This window comes from Cnephaeus nilssonii (assembly GCF_951640355.1).
Source record: "Cnephaeus nilssonii genome assembly, chromosome: 8".
Taxonomy (NCBI): Eukaryota; Metazoa; Chordata; class Mammalia; order Chiroptera; family Vespertilionidae; genus Cnephaeus; species Cnephaeus nilssonii.
In genome coordinates, this window is record NC_137079.1 from 7,518,941 (window position 1) to 7,525,295 (window position 6,355).

Below are 6,355 nucleotides of genomic sequence, written 5' to 3' on the forward strand. Positions count from 1 at the left end.
CTTCAAGGTCACCCCTTCCCCAGGCTAACAGGAGCCGCCCCGGCAAGGAGTGCGCCCCATCTCCGGCGAGGCGGGGGGGGGGGGGGGGGTGCGGTTGCCAGGACATGAAATCCCAGTTCCAAGAAATGCTTACTAGTCTGGACCAAGCGCCTCTTTTTGGTGGGGGGCGGGGGGGGGTGGTTTACATTCTAATTTATTTACAAACTAGAACTATCTAGGTCAGTGGTTCTCAACCTTTCTAATGCCGCGACCCTTTAATACAGTTCCTCATTTGTGGTGACCCCCAACCATAACATTATTTTCGTTGCTACTTCATAACTGTAATTTTGCTACTGTTATGAATTGTAATGTAAATATCTGTGTTTTCCGATGGTCTTAGGCGACCCCTGTGAAAGAGGTCGCGACCCACAGGTTGAGAACCGCTAGCAGGGTCGCCTAAGACCATCAGAAAACACAGATATTTACATTACGATTCCCCTCCCTCCCTTCCCTCTCCCTCTCTCTAAAAATCAATGGAACCCTAACCGGTTTGGCTCAGTGGATAGAGCGTCGGCCTGCGGACTGAGGGTCCCAAGTTCGATTCCAGTCAAGGGCATGTACCTTGGTTGCGGGCACATCCCCAGTGGGGGGTGTGCAGGAGGCGGCTGATTGATGTTTCTCTCTCATCGATGTTTCTAGCTCTCTATCCCTCTCCCTTCCTCTCTGTAAAAAATCAATAAAATATACATAAACAATAAATAAACAAATAGAAATCAATGGAAAGGTGGGGATTAACACACACCCCCAATATAGCAGACGCGCTAGCTTACCAGGGAGGGTGGGCCACGCTGACAGCCCAGAGGATGGGGTGGGGATCACCCAGCCAACACCCAGGGGCCTTCATGCCATGTCCCTCCCCGTTTCAGAGCCCAGGTTTCCTCCCGCAGGATGGCCCTTGGGGGAGGGGGGGCAGACCCCTGGGCGCAGGCTGGGCCCCACCTGCTTGTCATCGCCTTCAGTGCCCCGCATCCCGCTCAGGGCGTCAGCACCACTGAGCAGCAGCCATACCTGCCAGGCGGGCCCCGGAGGGGCAGCGGCGACGGGAGTCCTTCAGGCCAGCTCGCCCGCCCGAGGCTCCTGGACACAGGCTTCCCCCGGGCCTGGCCGCGCCCCGCGTGAAGGTGGGGATGGAGGCAGGGCCCGTGTGAAGGAGGGGATGGAGGTCAGGGCCCGCGTGAAGGAGGGGATGGAGGCAGGGCCCGCGTGAAAGTGGAGATGGAGGCAGGGCCCGCAGCCCGCGCCATCCCCTCCTCCGCCTCCCGCAGCCGAGCGGCAGGTGGCAGGTGCGGTCTCACGTGCCGCAGGGGCACCGCCTCCTGGAGGACCCAGGTGCAGGCTGTGAAACGACTGCTTTGTGTATTAAGAAGTAAAAAATTAGCTTGAAAATACCTCCAGGGAACCGGAAACCATAAGCATCACGTTAACAAACAAACAGAACTTCTAACACCGAAACACTCAACAGCTGAAATCCATTACTCCAACACAGTCCAAAGGCAGGCTAGCCGGAGCGAGGGAAGATGCCTGGGCTGGATGTTGGCCAGAAGGAATTCTCTAGAATGCGTCACAGGAGACGGAAACCACAGAAAAGCGGGTAAAAGTCATAGAAGTTAGAATAAGAAGGTCTACTATACTCTTAACGAGAGTCTAGAAACAGGATAAAAAGAATCCTACATGATAATTCTATAGAATAAAAGGGTAATATGCAAATTGACCAAATGGTGGAATGACTGGTTGCGATGATGCCAACTGACCACCAGGGGCAGACGCTCAATGCAGGAGCTGCCCCCTGGTGGTCAGTGCGCTCCCGCAGGGGGAGGGCGGCTCAGCCAGAAGCTGGGCTGATGGCTGGTGAGCGCAGTGGCAGTGGTGGGAGCCTCTCCTGCCTCCTCAGCAGGGATAAGGATGTCCCCAAGCCCTCCTGGACTTTGAAAGGGCACAGGCCGGGCTGATGGATGCCCCCACCGAGTGCACAAATGTCGTGCACCAGGCCTCTAGCAAAAGATAATATTGGAAATGGTTATAACTGATAAAAAGAGACAAATCCACAAATGTAAGAAGCTCATCAGACCCTTAGCAGGAAAAAAAAATTTTCATATCTACACGCATCAAGTGAAACGAAAACTAAACAAAACTTTGTTAAAACAATAACAATTATTTTCAAAATCCAAAGAGACAAAGTGTTAAAGCAGCCAGAGGGGAAAAGAGAATTACCTCGGCAGGAGTGGCAGGCAGACTGAGGCTGACTCATCACCAGGCACACAGGAAGCCCCAAGACACAGGATGGGCTTTCTTCCCCGCCCCCCCCTCCCTGCCCCCAGAGAGGAAGGAAGAGGGAGAGAGAGATAGGAACATCAGTAATGAGAGAGAATCATGAATTGCCTGCCTCCTGCACACTCCCCACTGGGGATCGAGCCCACAACCGGGGCATGTGCCCTTGAATGGAATCGAACCCTGGACCCTTCAGTCGGCAGGCTGATGCTCTATCCACTGAACCAACCCGGCCAGGGCAGTACATACTTGTACTCTTTGATTTAGCAATTCCACCAGGAATTCTAGGAATTTATTTGAAGGTTACATCTTTTTTATAATAATTAGTATTCCCAATTTTTTTTTATTGCAGGTAAGGATATTTCAGATATGTGTGCACTTAGTGGAACTAACAGATTCTGAAATTGTGTAATTCTTACCAAATTCTTTGATTCTTACTGGCTTTATCTGTGTTTATCCCCACTAGATTTATAACGGCTTCTATTTCTAAATGTTTTACAGCTGAATCACAATTAAAAGGCATTCAAGAGATTATTTTACTTACAGGTTCCATGATAAATTAATCTAAGAAGTAGAAAATCTTTTTATATTATAAACAAAATTTAATTGTAGAAAATTTTTGTGTTGAAGTGGACTGTATTTCAAAAGCCCTTGACTACTTGATGGAACTCAAAATGAATTTTCCCTAAACACAGTTTTATCACCATTAATAGAGGCCCAGAACACGAAATTCATGCATTGGGGGGGAGGTGTCCCTCAGCCCAGCCTGCACTCTCTCCAATCTGGGACCCCTTGAGGGATGTCCAACTGCCCTCTCACAATCCAGGACTGCTGGCTCCCAACCCCTCGCCTGCCTTCCTGCCTGATTGCCCCTAACTGTTTCTGCCTGCCAGCCTGATCACCCCCTAACCACTCCCCTGCCAGCCTGATCGATACCTAACTGCTCCCCTGCTGGCCCAGTTGCCCCTAACTTTCCTCCCTTGCCAGCCTGGTCGCCCCTAACTGCCCTCCCCTGAAGGCCTGTTCGCCCTCAACTGCCCTCCCCTGCAGGCCTGGTCCCCCCAACTGTCCTCCCCTGCAGGCCTAGCCACCCCCAACTGCCCTCCCCTGCAGGCCTGATCACCCCCAATTGTCCTCCCTTACAGGCCTGGACCCTCCCAACTGCCCTCCCCTGTTGGCCATCATGTGGCAGCTCTCTTGTGTCCACAGGGGGGGTGGCCATCTTTGACCACATGGGGGTGGTCATCTTGTGTGTTGGAGTGATGGTCAATTTGCATATTACCTCTTTATTAGATAGGATGTTTACCAATAACCTCCTCAAGATTTAACCCACAATGTACTTAAATGGTCAATACTTAAGATGAAAGCTAGTAAAAAGTAACATCTACTATTGTTAGAAAATAAAAAAAATGGATGAAAATTGCAATCTTTTTCTCGAATGTTGGTGTATCAGGAAAAGTGGGTAAAGGTGGCATAGACCCAATTAGATAAGAAGACAGAAAGAGCCCTGACGGGTTTGGCTCAGTGGATAGAGTGTCTGTGGACTGAAGGGTCCCAGGTTCGATTCCAGTCAAGGGCATGTAGCTTGGTTGCAGACACATCCCCAGAGGGGGTGTGCAGGAGGCGGCTGATTGATGTTTCTAATTCTCTATCCCTCTCCCGTCCTCTCTGTAAAAAAATCAATAAAATATTTTATTTTTTTTAAAAAAGAAGAAGACAGAAAGCCTCTTGGTAAACTCTGAGCCCTTCTGAGGCCTTTGGAAGTTCTTAGAAAAATAAAAAGTATATATGATTTTTTTTCTTGGAACAATGCCTGACAGCGTACTATTTTTACTTTAACCTTTTGCACTCGGATGTCGAGTGTGACTCGACACGGTTAGCATAAGAATAAAGGAATCGAGAAAAAAGCAAGCGAGTGCAAAGGGTTAAGTCATGATCAGTGTCACTGTTGGTGCACAAATGGAACCTGAAAAAGAAAGAGAAGGGAAATGACCATTTCCAAGGAAACCTGGCAAGAACTGAGAGGAGAAAGGAGATGGGAAGATGCAATAGCATGTCTGCCCCAAGAGAGCAATTGCATGAGATTAAATAGACTGGATTGTAAATGGTAAAAAGCAAAGGAAAAGTAGGTCGAGACAGGTCTGTCCCTGAGTAATTGTCACTTTGGCTGGCCCTCATGTAAGCTCAATGAATGTTTATGAACAGGGCAACATCCAACTGAACTGGATGTAGGATGCCCTGGAAAAAATTGGTTGGGGGTAGGTGTTAGTTAGCCCTTTGACCACCAGGTGGCAGCACTATCTTAAGACCCCACCACCACCACACACACACACACACACACACACACACACACACACACACACCCTCCTCCCCCAGTGTCCTAGGTAAAACCCAGGGGACAGGGATGCAGCCAGCCTTCAAACATGGATTTTTTAAAATATATATATTTTATTGATTTCAGAGAGGAAGGGAGAGGGAGAGAGAGAGAGAAACATCAATGATGAGAGAGAATCATTGACTGGCTGCCTCCTGCACGGCCCCTACTGGGGACCGAGCCCGCAACCCAGGCATGTGCCCTTGACCAGAATTGAGCCCGGGACCCTTCAGTCCACAGGCCCGATGCTCTAGCCACTGAACCAAACCAGCTAGGGCTCAAACACGGATTTTTGTGCATGGGTGTTCATTAGTCAAGTATTCATAAGTTGGGAAGAATCCATGAAGTAAGGTTGAAGTAATCTTATTGATGGAATTTTGGCCCCAAACTACCTACATATTTTTACCTTAAGTCATTGTTCTTCAAAAATTGCCCCTCAAAAAAAAAAAAAAAACAACAACAACCTACGTTTCTACATTTCTAAATATTAAAATCAAATTAAAAACACATGGAATGAGTAACAGAGCCATAGCCTTGATAACCCACACTCACAGAGAACTATTGCTACAAGATGTCACCTTGTTCACGGTAGCTGTGAACTGACCTATTTCCCCAAAATACAATTATTCCAGGCTTCATTAGTTCGGGCTGGTTCATACATGGATGTTCCTCTGGGTATTACTAAGATAAAAATCAGGTGAAACCGATTAAAAACTATATTTAATGGTCCCCAAAGAAACCGCTTTTCACAAAAACATTCTCTCTGCCCATGCCAGAGAAGGAGACCAAACACAGAGTTTGGAAGTTTAAAGCAAGTCAAGGAGAAAGTAAAACAAAATGTTCTTAGAATGTGTTGACTGAGATTTGGATAAACCCTTAAGAAGAGAGAAAACGTAACTGAGAGATACGCCTTTTTTCATCTTAATCTCTCGTTTGTCTAAGCCAGTGATGGGCAACCTTTTGAGCTTGGTGTGTCAAACTTCGCCAAAAAACTGAGCATAACTCGGGTAGTGTGTCACTTTGAGGAAAAAACTAACTCCAAGACTCTAGTCGCAAATGTTTCATCCTCAGGAGCAGCAAATGTTTCATCCTCGGCATGCGGCCACGTGTCATCAGAAATGGCTACGCGTGTCAGTGCTGACACGTGTGTCATAGGTTCGCCATCACTGGTCTAAGCACTGATCGCTAGATTGGGACCACTCTTCCCAATCAGGGAAATTTGCGTGATTCGGGGTCACTCTCTGTGAATCCCCCTTCGCCCGTGTGCACACTGAAGGTGCAGGCCCTCCTCTCCTCCGCGCCCCTCGGCTAACAGTGCGCCCATCGGCACCCTTCTGTTCATCTCCTGGTGTAGAAAACTCCAAAATGGCATGCCTCACACAGACCTCCTCTTCTCTGCCGAGACTGGGCTCTCTGTCACCCCAACACCTGCCGCTGGGATCCCCCAAGAGCAAGGTAGAAGTGAGGTTCCACTTCCTGTTCGCCACTATGCAGGATTTCTCGCAGGAACTCTAACACGTGTGCCAGAGTCATGGGCCTCCTTGGAAATGCATTGGATGGCAAGGAACCAGGGTCTTGCACTCCTGACACTTTCCACAGAGTGGTACCGGTGCCGACCACGTGAAATAGCAGGTGCAGGGCCATGTATCCTTGAACTGTTGGGAATAGGCCAAA